This window comes from Myxine glutinosa, chromosome 11, assembly GCF_964187855.1.
Source record: "Myxine glutinosa chromosome 11, kmMyxGlut1.1, whole genome shotgun sequence".
Lineage (NCBI taxonomy): Eukaryota > Metazoa > Chordata > Myxini > Myxiniformes > Myxinidae > Myxine > Myxine glutinosa.
Genome location: NC_136271.1, coordinates 71,147,474 through 71,161,446, shown reverse-complemented (window position 1 = coordinate 71,161,446; position 13,973 = coordinate 71,147,474). Strand labels below are relative to the sequence as shown.

General features: G+C 38.7%; 1 protein-coding gene across 5 annotated transcripts in view; it reads left to right on the top strand.

Moving 5' to 3' along the window:
* LOC137436754 (syntenin-1) overlaps positions 1–13,973 on the top strand; it is an 881,728-nt gene that overhangs the window by 814,641 nt on the left and 53,114 nt on the right. The window lies entirely within an intron of this gene.

The following is a 13,973-nucleotide window of genomic DNA, read 5'->3' as shown; positions in this document are numbered from 1 at the left end:
AAAAACCACTTTTCGCACTTGTGTTGGTGTTGAAAAACCACTTTTCGCACTTGTGTTGGTGCAGGAAACCACTTTTGCACTTGTATTAGTGTGGAAAAACCACTTTTCGCACTTGTGTTAGTGTTGAAAAACCACTTTTCGCACTTGTGTTCGTGTTGAAAAACCACTTTTCGCACTTGTGTTGGTGCAGGAAACCACTTTTGCACTTGTATTAGTGTGGAAAAAACACTTTTTGCACTTGTGATAGTGTTGAAAAACCACTTTTCGCACTTGTGTTGGTGTTGAAAAACCACTTTTCGCACTTGTGTTGGTGCAGGAAACCACTTTTGCACTTGTATTAGTGTGGAAAAACCACTTTTCGCACTTGTGTTAGTGTTGAAAAACCAATTTTCACACTTGTGTTAGTGTTGAAAAACCACTTTTCGCACTTGTGTTAGTGTTGAAAAACCACTTTTCGCACTTGTGTTGGTGCAGGAAACCACTTTTGCACTTGTATTAGTGTGGAAAAAACACTTTTTGCACTTGTGATAGTGTTGAAAAACCACTTTTCGCACTTGTGTTAGTGTTGAAAAACCACTTTTCGCACTTGTGTTGGTGCAGGAAACCACTTTTGCACTTGTATTAGTGTGGAAAAACCACTTTTCGCACTTGTGTTAGTGTTGAAAAACCACTTTTCGCACTTGTATTAGTGTTGAAAAACCACTTTTCGCACTTGTGTTGGTGCAGGAAACCACTTTTGCACTTGTATTAGTGTGGAAAAAACACTTTTTGCACTTGTGATAGTGTTGAAAAACCACTTTTCGCACTTGTGTTAGTGTTGAAAAACCACTTTTCGCACTTGTGTTGGTGCAGGAAACCACTTTTGCACTTGTATTAGTGTGGAAAACCACTTTTCGCACTTGTGTTAGTGTTGAAAAACCACTTTTCGCACTTGTGTTAGTGTTGAAAAACCACTTTTCGCACTTGTGTTGGTGCAGGAAACACTTTTGCACTTGTATTCGTGTGGAAAAACCACTTTTCGCACTTGTGTTAGTGTTGAAAAACCACTTTTCGCACTTGTATTAGTGTTGAAAAACCACTTTTCGCACTTGTGTTGGTGCAGGAAACCACTTTTGCACTTGTATTAATGTGGAAAAAACACTTTTTGCACTTGTGATAGTGTTGAAAAACCACTTTTCGCACTTGTATTAGTGTTGAAAAACCACTTTTCGCACTTGTGTTGGTGCAGGAAACCACTTTTGCACTTGTATTAGTGTGGAAAAACCACTTTTCGCACTTGTGTTAGTGTTGAAAAACCACTTTTCGCACTTGTGTTAGTGTTGAAAAACCACTTTTCGCACTTGTGTTAGTGTTGAAAAACCACTTTTCGCACTTGTGTTGGTGCAGGAAACCACTTTTGCACATGTATTAGTGTGGAAAAAACACTTTTTGCACTTGTGATAGTGTTGAAAAACCACTTTTCGCACTTGTGTTGGTGTTGAAAAACCACTTTTCGCACTTGTGTTGGTGCAGGAAACCACTTTTGCACTTGTATTAGTGTGGAAAAACCACTTTTCGCACTTGTGTTAGTGTTGAAAAACCACTTTTCGCACTTGTGTTCGTGTTGAAAAACCACTTTTCGCACTTGTGTTGGTGCAGGAAACCACTTTTGCACTTGTATTAGTGTGGAAAAAACACTTTTTGCACTTGTGATAGTGTTGAAAAACCACTTTTCGCACTTGTGTTGGTGTTGAAAAACCACTTTTCGCACTTGTGTTGGTGCAGGAAACCACTTTTGCACTTGTATTAGTGTGGAAAAACCACTTTTCGCACTTGTGTTAGTGTTGAAAAACCACTTTTCACACTTGTGTTAGTGTTGAAAAACCACTTTTCGCACTTGTGTTAGTGTTGAAAAACCACTTTTCGCACTTGTGTTGGTGCAGGAAACCACTTTTGCACTTGTATTAGTGTGGAAAAAACACTTTTTGCACTTGTGATAGTGTTGAAAAACCACTTTTCGCACTTGTCTTAGTGTTGAAAAACCACTTTTCGCACTTGTGTTGGTGCAGGAAACCACTTTTGCACTTGTATTAGTGTGGAAAAACCACTTTTCGCACTTGTGTTAGTGTTGAAAAACCACTTTTCGCACTTGTATTAGTGTTGAAAAACCACTTTTCGCACTTGTGTTGGTGCAGTAAACCACTTTTGCACTTGTATTAGTGTGGAAAAAACACTTTTTGCACTTGTGATAGTGTTGAAAAACCACTTTTCGCACTTGTGTTAGTGTTGAAAAACCACTTTTTGCACTTGTGTTGGTGCAGGAAACCACTTTTGCACTTGTATTAGTGTGGAAAAACCACTTTTCACACTTGTGTTAGTGTTGAAAAACCACTTTTCGCACTTGTGTTAGTGTTGAAAAACCACTTTTCGCACTTGTGTTAGTGTTGAAAAACCACTTTTCGCACTTGTGTTGGTGCAGGAAACCACTTTTGCACTTGTATTAGTGTGGAAAAAACACTTTTTGCACTTGTGATAGTGTTGAAAAACCACTTTTCGCACTTGTGGTAGTGTTGAAAAACCACTTTTCGCACTTGTGTTGGTGCAGGAAACCACTTTTGCACTTGTATTAGTGTGGAAAAAATGCTTTTTGCACTTGTATTAGTGTGGAAAAAACGCTTTTTGCACTTGTGATAGTGTTGAAAAACCACTTTTCGCACTTGTGTTAGTGTTGAAAAACCACTTTTCGCACTTGTGTTGGTGCAGCAAACCACTTTTGCACTTGTATTAGTGTGGAAAAACCACTTTCCGCACTTGTGTTAGTGTTGAAAAACCACTTTTCGCACTTGTGTTAGTGTTGAAAAACCACTTTTCGCACTTGTGTTAGTGTTGAAAAACCACTTTTCGCACTTGTGTTGGTGCAGGAAACCACTTTTGCACTTGTATTCGTGTGGAAAAAACACTTTTTGCACTTGTGATAGTGTTGAAAAACCACTTTTCGCACTTGTGTTAGTGTTGAAAAACCACTTTTCGCACTTGTGTTGGTGCAGGAAACCACTTTTGCACTTGTATTAGTGTGGAAAAACCACTTTTCGCACTTGTGTTAGTGTTGAAAAACCACTTTTCACACTTGTGTTAGTGTTGAAAAACCACTTTTCGCACTTGTGTTAGTGTTGAAAAACCACTTTTCGCACTTGTGTTGGTGCAGGAAACCACTTTTGCACTTCTATTAGTGTGGAAAAAACACTTTTTGCACTTGTGATAGTGTTGAAAAACCACTTTTCGCACTTGTGGTAGTGTTGAAAAACCACTTTTCGCACTTGTGTTGGTGCAGGAAACCACTTTTGCACTTGTATTAGTGTGGAAAAACCACTTTTCGCACTTGTGTTAGTGTTGAAAAACCACTTTTCGCACTTGTGTTAGTGTTGAAAAACCACTTTTCGCACTTGTGTTAGTGTTGAAAAACCACTTTTCGCACTTGTGTTGGTGCAGGAAACCACTTTTGCACTTGTATTAGTGTGGAAAAAACACTTTTTGCACTTGTGATAGTGTTGAAAAACCACTTTTCGCACTTGTGGTAGTGTTGAAAAACCAATTTTCGCACTTGTGTTGGTGCAGGAAACCACTTTTGCACTTGTATTAGTGTGGAAAAAACGCTTTTTGCACTTGTATTAGTGTGGAAAAAACGCTTTTTGCACTTGTGATAGTGTTGAAAACCCACTTTTCGCACTTGTGTTAGTGTTTAAAAACCACTTTTCGCACTTGTGTTGGTGCAGGAAACCACTTTTGCACTTGTATTAGTGTGGAAAAACCACTTTCCGCACTTGTGTTAGTGTTGAAAAACCACTTTTCGGACTTGTGTTAGTGTTGAAAAACCACTTTTCGCACTTGTGTTAGTGTTGAAAAACCACTTTTCGCACTTGTGTTGGTGCAGTAAACCACTTTTGCACTTGTATTAGTGTGGAAAAAACACTTTTTGCACTTGTGATAGTGTTGAAAAACCACTTTTCGCATTTGTGTTAGTGTTGAAAAACCACTTTTCGCACTTGTGTTGGTGCAGGAAACCACATTTGCACTTGTATTAGTGTGGAAAAAACGCTTTTTGCACTTGTGATAGTGTTGAAAAACCACTTTTCGCACTTGTGTTAGTGTTGAAAAACCACTTTTCGCACTTGTGTTAGTGTTGAAAAACCACTTTTCGCACTTGTGTTGGTGCAGGAAACCACTTTTGCACTTGTATTAGTGTGGAAAAAACACTTTTTGCACTTGTGATAGTGTTGAAAAACCACTTTTCGCACTTGTGTTAGTGTTGAAAAACCACTTTTCGCACTTGTGTTGGTGCAGGAAACCACTTTTGCACTTGTATTAGTGTGGAAAAACCACTTTTCGCACTTGTGTTAGTGTTGAAAAACCACTTTTCGCACTTGTATTAGTGTTGAACAACCACTTTTCGCACTTGTGTTGGTGCAGGAAACCACTTTTGCATTTTGTATTAGTGTGGAAAAAACACTTTTTGCACTTGTGATAGTGTTGAAAAACCACTTTTCGCACTTGTGTTAGTGTTGAAAAACCACTTTTCGCACTTGTGTTGGTGCAGGAAACCACTTTTGCACTTGTATTAGTGTGGAAAAACCACTTTTCGCACTTGTGTTAGTGTTGAAATACCACTTTTCGCACTTGTGTTAGTGTTGAAAAACCACTTTTCGCACTTGTGTTAGTGTTGAAAAACCACTTTTCGCACTTGTGTTGGTGCAGGAAACCACTTTTGCACTTGTATTAGTGTGGAAAAAACACTTTTTGCACTTGTGATAGTGTTGAAAAACCACTTTTCGCACTTGTGGTAGTGTTGAAAAACCACTTTTCGCACTTGTGTTGGTGCAGGACACCACTTTTGCACTTGTATTAGTGTGGAAAAAACGCTTTTTGCACTTGTGATAGTGTTGAAAAACCACTTTTCGCACTTGTGCTAGTGTTGAAAAACCACTTTTCGCACTTGTGTTGGTGCAGGAAACCACTTTTGCACTTGTATTAGTGTGGATAAACCACTTTTCGCACTTGTGTTAGTGTTGAAAAACCACTTTTCGCACTTGTGTTAGTGTTGAAAAACCACTTTTCGCACTTGTGTTCGTGTTGAAAAACCACTTTTCGCACTTGTGTTGGTGCAGGAAACCACTTTTGCACTTGTATTAGTGTGGAAAAACCACTTTTCGCACTTGTGTTAGTGTTGAAAAACCACTTTTCGCACTTGTATTAGTGTTGAAAAACCACTTTTCGCACTTGTGTTGGTGCAGGAAACCACTTTTGCACTTGTATTAGTGTGGAAAAAACACTTTTTGCACTTGTGATAGTGTTGAAAAACCACTTTTCGCACTTGTGTTAGTGTTGAAAAACCACTTTTCGCACTTGTGTTGGTGCAGGAAACCACTTTTGCACTTGTATTAGTGTGGAAAAACCACTTTTCGCACTTGTGTTAGTGTTGAAAAACCACTTTTCGCACTTGTGTTAGTGTTGAAAAAACACTTTTCGCACTTGTGTTCGTGCAGGAAACCACTTTTGCACTTGTATTAGTGTGGAAAAAACGCTTTTTGCACTTGTGATAGTGTTGAAAAACCACTTTTCGCACTTGTGTTAGTGTTGAAAAACCACTTTTCGCACTTGTGTTGGTGCAGGAAACCACTTTTGCACTTGTATTAGTGTGGAAAAACCACTTTTCGCACTTGTGTTAGTGTTGAAAAACCACTTTTCGCACTTGTGTTAGTGTTGAAAAACCACTTTTCGCACTTGTGTTAGTGTTGAAAAACCACTTTTCGCTCTGGTGTTGGTGCAGGAAACCACTTTTGCACTTGTATTAGTGTGGAAAAACCACTTTTCGCACTAGTGTTAGTGTTGAAAAACCACTTTTCGCACTTGTGTTAGTGTTGAAAAACCACTTTTCGCACTTGTGTTAGTGTTGAAAAACCACTTTTCGCACTTGTGTTGGTGCAGGAAACCACTTTTGCATTTCTATTAGTGTGGAAAAACCACTTTTCGCACTTGTGTTAGTGTTGAAAAACTACTTTTTGCACTTATGTTAGTGTTGAAAAACCACTTTTCGCACTTGTGTTGGTGCAGGAAACACTTTTCGCACTTGTGTTAGTGTTGAAAAACCACTTTTCGCACTTGTGTTAGTGTTGAAAAACCACTTTTCGCACTTGTGTTAGTGTTGAAAAACCACTTTTCGCACTTGTGTTGGTGCAGGAAACCACTTTTGCACTTGTATTAGTGTGGAAAAAACACTTTTTGCACTTGTGATAGTGTTGAAAAACCACTTTTCGCACTTGTGGTAGTGTTGAAAAACCAATTTTCGCACTTGTGTTGGTGCAGGAAACCACTTTTGCACTTGTATTAGTGTGGAAAAAACGCTTTTTGCACTTGTATTAGTGTGGAAAAAACGCTTTTTGCACTTGTGATAGTGTTGAAAACCCACTTTTCGCACTTGTGTTAGTGTTTAAAAACCACTTTTCGCACTTGTGTTGGTGCAGGAAACCACTTTTGCACTTGTATTAGTGTGGAAAAACCACTTTCCGCACTTGTGTTAGTGTTGAAAAACCACTTTTCGGACTTGTGTTAGTGTTGAAAAACCACTTTTCGCACTTGTGTTAGTGTTGAAAAACCACTTTTCGCACTTGTGTTGGTGCAGTAAACCACTTTTGCACTTGTATTAGTGTGGAAAAAACACTTTTTGCACTTGTGATAGTGTTGAAAAACCACTTTTCGCACTTGTGTTAGTGTTGAAAAACCACTTTTCGCACTTGTGTTGGTGCAGGAAACCACATTTGCACTTGTATTAGTGTGGAAAAAACGCTTTTTGCACTTGTGATAGTGTTGAAAAACCACTTTTCGCACTTGTGTTAGTGTTGAAAAACCACTTTTCGCACTTGTGTTAGTGTTGAAAAACCACTTTTCGCACTTGTGTTGGTGCAGGAAACCACTTTTGCACTTGTATTAGTGTGGAAAAAACACTTTTTGCACTTGTGATAGTGTTGAAAAACCACTTTTCGCACTTGTGTTAGTGTTGAAAAACCACTTTTCGCACTTGTGTTGGTGCAGGAAACCACTTTTGCACTTGTATTAGTGTGGAAAAACCACTTTTCGCACTTGTGTTAGTGTTGAAAAACCACTTTTCGCACTTGTATTAGTGTTGAACAACCACTTTTCGCACTTGTGTTGGTGCAGGAAACCACTTTTGCATTTTGTATTCGTGTGGAAAAAACACTTTTTGCACTTGTGATAGTGTTGAAAAACCACTTTTCGCACTTGTGTTAGTGTTGAAAAACCACTTTTCGCACTTGTGTTGGTGCAGGAAACCACTTTTGCACTTGTATTAGTGTGGAAAAACCACTTTTCGCACTTGTGTTAGTGTTGAAATACCACTTTTCGCACTTGTGTTAGTGTTGAAAAACCACTTTTCGCACTTGTGTTAGTGTTGAAAAACCACTTTTCGCACTTTTGTTGGTGCAGGAAACCACTTTTGCACTTGTATTAGTGTGGAAAAAACACTTTTTGCACTTGTGATAGTGTTGAAAAACCACTTTTCGCACTTGTGGTAGTGTTGAAAAACGACTTTTCGCACTTGTGTTGGTGCAGGACACCACTTTTGCACTTGTATTAGTGTGGAAAAAACGCTTTTTGCACTTGTGATAGTGTTGAAAAACCACTTTTCGCACTTGTGTTAGTGTTGAAAAACCACTTTTCGCACTTGTGTTGGTGCAGGAAACCACTTTTGCACTTGTATTAGTGTGGATAAACCACTTTTCGCACTTGTGTTAGTGTTGAAAAACCACTTTTCGCACTTGTGTTAGTGTTGAAAAACCACTTTTCGCACTTGTGTTCGTATTGAAAAACCACTTTTCGCACTTGTGTTGGTGCAGGAAACCACTTTTGCACTTGTATTAGTGTGGAAAAACCACTTTTCGCACTTGTGTTAGTGTTGAAAAACCACTTTTCGCACTTGTATTAGTGTTGAAAAACCACTTTTCGCACTTGTGTTGGTGCAGGAAACCACTTTTGCACTTGTATTAGTGTGGAAAAAACACTTTTTGCACTTGTGATAGTGTTGAAAAACCACTTTTCGCACTTGTGTTAGTGTTGAAAAACCACTTTTCGCACTTGTGTTGGTGCAGGAAACCACTTTTGCACTTGTATTAGTGTGGAAAAACCACTTTTCGCACTTGTGTTAGTGTTGAAAAACCACTTTTCGCACTTGTGTTAGTGTTGAAAAAACACTTTTCGCACTTGTGTTCGTGCAGGAAACCACTTTTGCACTTGTATTAGTGTGGAAAAAACGCTTTTTGCACTTGTGATAGTGTTGAAAAACCACTTTTCGCACTTGTGTTAGTGTTGAAAAACCACTTTTCGCACTTGTGTTGGTGCAGGAAACCACTTTTGCACTTGTATTAGTGTGGAAAAACCACTTTTCGCACTTGTGTTAGTGTTGAAAAACCACTTTTCGCACTTGTGTTAGTGTTGAAAAACCACTTTTCGCACTTGTGTTAGTGTTGAAAAACCACTTTTCGCTCTGGTGTTGGTGCAGGAAACCACTTTTGCACTTGTATTAGTGTGGAAAAACCACTTTTCGCACTAGTGTTAGTGTTGAAAAACCACTTTTCGCACTTGTGTTAGTGTTGAAAAACCACTTTTCGCACTTGTGTTAGTGTTGAAAAACCACTTTTCGCACTTGTGTTGGTGCAGGAAACCACTTTTGCATTTCTATTAGTGTGGAAAAACCACTTTTCGCACTTGTGTTAGTGTTGAAAAACTACTTTTTGCACTTATGTTAGTGTTGAAAAACCACTTTTCGCACTTGTGTTGGTGCAGGAAACCACTTTTGCACTTGTATTAGTGTGGAAAACCCACTTTTCGCACTTGTGTTAGTGTTGAAAAACCACTTTTCGCACTTGTGTTCGTGTTGAAAAACCACTTTTCACACTTGTGTTGGTGCAGGAAACCACTTTTGCACTTGTATTAGTGTGGAAAAAACACTTTTTGCACTTGTGATAGTGTTGAAAAACCACTTTTCGCACTTGTGTTGGTGTTGAAAAACCACTTTTCGCACTTGTGTTGGTGCAGGAAACCACTTTTGCACTTGTATTAGTGTGGAAAAACCACTTTTCGCACTTGTGTTAGTGTTGAAAAACCACTTTTCACACTTGTGTTAGTGTTGAAAAACCATTTTTCGCACTTGTGTTAGTGTTGAAAAACACTTTTCGCACTTGTGTTGGTGCAGGAAACCACTTTTGCACTTGTATTAGTGTGGAAAAAACACTTTTTGCACTTGTGATAGTGTTGAAAAACCACTTTTCGCACTTGTGTTAGTGTTGAAAAACCACTTTTCGCACTTGTGTTGGTGCAGGAAACCACTTTTGCACTTGTATTAGTGTGGAAAAACCACTTTTCGCACTTGTGTTAGTGTTGAAAAACCACTTTTCGCACTTGTATTAGTGTTGAAAAACCACTTTTTGCACTTGTGTTGGTGCAGGAAACCACTTTTGCACTTGTATTAGTGTGGAAAAAACACTTTTTGCACTTGTGATAGTGTTGAAAAACCACTTTTCGCACTTGTGTTAGTGTTGAAAACCCACTTTTTGCACTTGTGTTGGTGCAGGAAACCACTTTTGCACTTGTATTAGTGTGGAAAAACCACTTTTCGCACTTGTGTTAGTGTTGAAAAACCACTTTTCGCACTTGTGTTAGTGTTGAAAAACCACTTTTCGCACTTGTGTTAGTGTTGAAAAACCACTTTTCGCACTTGTGTTGGTGCAGGAAACCACTTTTGCACTTGTATTAGTGTGGAAAAAACACTTTTTGCACTTGTGATAGTGTTGAAAAACCACTTTTCGCAATTGTGGTAGTGTTGAAAAACCACTTTTCACACTTGTGTTGGTGCAGGAAACCACTTTTGCACTTGTATTAGTGTGGAAAAAACGCTTTTTGCACTTGTATTAGTGTGGAAAAAACGCTTTTTGCACTTGTGATAGTGTTGAAAAACCACTTTTCGCACTTGTGTTAGTGTTGAAAAACCACTTTTCGCACTTGTGTTGGTGCAGGAAACCACTTTTGCACTTGTATTAGTGTGGAAAAACCACTTTCCGCACTTGTGTTAGTGTTGAAAAACCACTTTTCGCACTTGTGTTAGTGTTGAAAAACCACTTTTCGCACTTGTGTTAGTGTTGAAAAACCACTTTTCGCACTTGTGTTGATGCAGGAAACCACTTTTGCACTTGTATTAGTGTGTAAAAAACACTTTTTGCACTTGTGATAGTGTTGAAAAACCACTTTTCGCACTTGTGTTAGTGTTGAAAAACCACTTTTCGCACTTGTGTTGGTGCAGGAAACCACTTTTGCACTTGTATTAGTGTGGAAAAACCACTTTTCGCACTTGTGTTAGTGTTGAAAAACCACTTTTCACACTTGTGTTAGTGTTGAAAAACCACTTTTCGCACTTGTGTTAGTGTTGAAAAACCACTTTTCGCACTTGTGTTGGTGCAGGAAACCACTTTTGCACTTCTATTAGTGTGGAAAAAACACTTTTTGCACTTGTGATAGTGTTGAAAAACCACTTTTCGCACTTGTGTTAGTGTTGAAAAACCACTTTTCGCACTTGTGTTGGTGCAGGAAACCACTTTTGCACTTGTATTAGTGTGGAAAAAACACTTTTTGCACTTGTGATAGTGTTGAAAAACCACTTTTCGCACTTGTGTTAGTGTTGAAAAACCACTTTTCGCACTTGTGTTGGTGCAGGAAACCACTTTTGCACTTGTATTAGTGTGGAAAAACCACTTTTCGCACTTGTGTTAGTGTTGAAAAACCACTTTTCGCACTTCTGTTAGTGTGGAAAAACCACTTTTCGCACTTGTGTTAGTGTTGAAAAACCACTTTTCGCACTTGTATTAGTGTTGAAAAACCACTTTTCGCACTTGTGTTGGTGCAGGAAACCACTTTTGCACTTGTATTAGTGTGGAAAAAACACTTTTTGCACTTGTGATAGTGTTGAAAAACCACTTTTCGCACTTGTGTTAGTGTTGAAAAACCACTTTTCGCACTTGTGTTGGTGCAGGAAACCACTTTTGCACTTGTATTAGTGTGGAAAAACCACTTTTCGCACTTGTGTTAGTGTTGAAAAACCACTTTTCGCACTTGTGTTAGTGTTGAAAAACCACTTTTCGCACTTGTGTTAGTGTTGAAAAACCACTTTTCGCACTTGTGTTGGTGCATGAAACCACTTTTGCACTTGTATTAGTGTGGAAAAAACACTTTTTGCACTTGTGATAGTGTTGAAAAACCACTTTTCGCACTTGTGTTAGTGTTGAAAAAACACTTTTCGCACTTGTGTTGGTGCAGGAAACCACCTTTGCACTTGTATTAGTGTGGAAAAAACGCTTTTTGCACTTGTGATAGTGTTGAAAAACCACTTTTCGCACTTGTGTTAGTGTTGAAAAACCACTTTTCGCACTTGTGTTGGTGCAGGAAACCACTTTTGCACTTGTATTAGTGTGGAAAAACCACTTTTCGCACTTGTGTTAGTGTTGAAAAACCACTTTTCGCACTTGTGTTAGTGTTGAAAAACGAGTTTTCGCACTTGTGTTAGTGTTGAAAAACCACTTTTCGCTCTGGTGTTGGTGCAGGAAACCACTTTTGCACTTGTATTAGTGTGGAAAAACCACTTTTCGCACTTGTGTTAGTGTTGAAAAACCACTTTTCGCACTAGTGTTAGTGTTGAAAAACCACTTTTCGCACTTGTGTTAGTGTTGAAAAACCACTTTTCGCACTTGTGTTAGTGTTGAAAAACCACTTTTTGCACTTGTGTTGGTGCAGGAAACCACTTTTGCATTTCTATTAGTGTGGAAAAACCACTTTTCGCACTTGGGTTAGTGTTGAAAAACTACTTTTCGCACTTATGTTAGTGTTGAAAAACCACTTTTTGCACTTGTGTTGGTGCAGGAAACCACTTTTGCACTTGTATTAGTGTGGAAAACCCACTTTTCGCACTTGTGTTAGTGTTGAAAAACCACTTTTCGCACTTGTGTTCGTGTTGAAAAACCACTTTTCGCACTTGTGTTGGTGCAGGAAACCACTTTTGCACTTGTATTAGTGTGGAAAAAACACTTTTTGCACTTGTGATAGTGTTGAAAAACCACTTTTCGCACTTGTGTTGGTGTTGAAAAACCACTTTTCGCACTTGTGTTGGTGCAGGAAACCACTTTTGCACTTGTATTAGTGTGGAAAAACCACTTTTCGCACTTGTGTTAGTGTTGAAAAACCACTTTTCACACTTGTGTTAGTGTTGAAAAACCACTTTTCGCACTTGTGTTAGTGTTGAAAAACCACTTTTCGCACTTGTGTTGGTGCAGGAAACCACTTTTGCACTTGTATTAGTGTGGAAAAAACACTTTTTGCACTTGTGATAGTGTTGAAAAACCACTTTTCGCACTTGTGTTAGTGTTGAAAAACCACTTTTCGCACTTGTGTTGGTGCAGGAAACCACTTTTGCACTTGTATTAGTGTGGAAAAACCACTTTTCGCACTTGTGTTAGTGTTGAAAAACCACTTTTCGCACTTGTATTAGTGTTGAAAAACCACTTTTCGCACTTGTGTTGGTGCAGGAAACCACTTTTGCACTTGTATTAGTGTGGAAAAAACACTTTTTGCACTTGTGATAGTGTTGAAAAACCACTTTTCGCACTTGTGTTAGTGTTGAAAAACCACTTTTTGCACTTGTGTTGGTGCAGGAAACCACTTTTGCACTTGTATTAGTGTGGAAAAACCACTTTTCGCACTTGTGTTAGTGTTGAAAAACCAATTTTCACACTTGTGTTAGTGTTGAAAAACCACTTTTCGCACTTGTGTTAGTGTTGAAAAACCACTTTTCGCACTTGTGTTGGTGCAGGAAACCACTTTTGCACTTGTATTAGTGTGGAAAAAACACTTTTTGCACTTGTGATAGTGTTGAAAAACCACTTTTCGCACTTGTGTTAGTGTTGAAAAACCACTTTTCGCACTTGTGTTGGTGCAGGAAACCACTTTTGCACTTGTATTAGTGTGGAAAAACCACTTTTCGCACTTGTGTTAGTGTTGAAAAACCACTTTTCGCACTTGTATTAGTGTTGAAAAACCACTTTTCGCACTTGTGTTGGTGCAGGAAACCACTTTTGCACTTGTATTAGTGTGGAAAAAACACTTTTTGCACTTGTGATAGTGTTGAAAAACCACTTTTCGCACTTGTGTTAGTGTTGAAAAACCACTTTTCGCACTTGTGTTGGTGCAGGAAACCACTTTTGCACTTGTATTAGTGTGGAAAACCACTTTTCGCACTTGTGTTAGTGTTGAAAAACCACTTTTCGCACTTGTGTTAGTGTTGAAAAACCACTTTTCGCACTTGTGTTGGTGCAGGAAACACTTTTGCACTTGTATTCGTGTGGAAAAACCACTTTTCGCACTTGTGTTAGTGTTGAAAAACCACTTTTCGCACTTGTATTAGTGTTGAAAAACCACTTTTCGCACTTGTGTTGGTGCAGGAAACCACTTTTGCACTTGTATTAATGTGGAAAAAACACTTTTTGCACTTGTGATAGTGTTGAAAAACCACTTTTCGCACTTGTATTAGTGTTGAAAAACCACTTTTCGCACTTGTGTTGGTGCAGGAAACCACTTTTGCACTTGTATTAGTGTGGAAAAACCACTTTTCGCACTTGTGTTAGTGTTGAAAAACCACTTTTCGCACTTGTGTTAGTGTTGAAAAACCACTTTTCGCACTTGTGTTAGTGTTGAAAAACCACTTTTCGCACTTGTGTTGGTGCAGGAAACCACTTTTGCACATGTATTAGTGTGGAAAAAACACTTTTTGCACTTGTGATAGTGTTGAAAAACCACTTTTCGCACTTGTGTTGGTGTTGAAAAACCACTTTTCGCACTTGTGTTGGTGCAGGAAACCACTTTTGCACTTGTATTAGTGTGGAAAA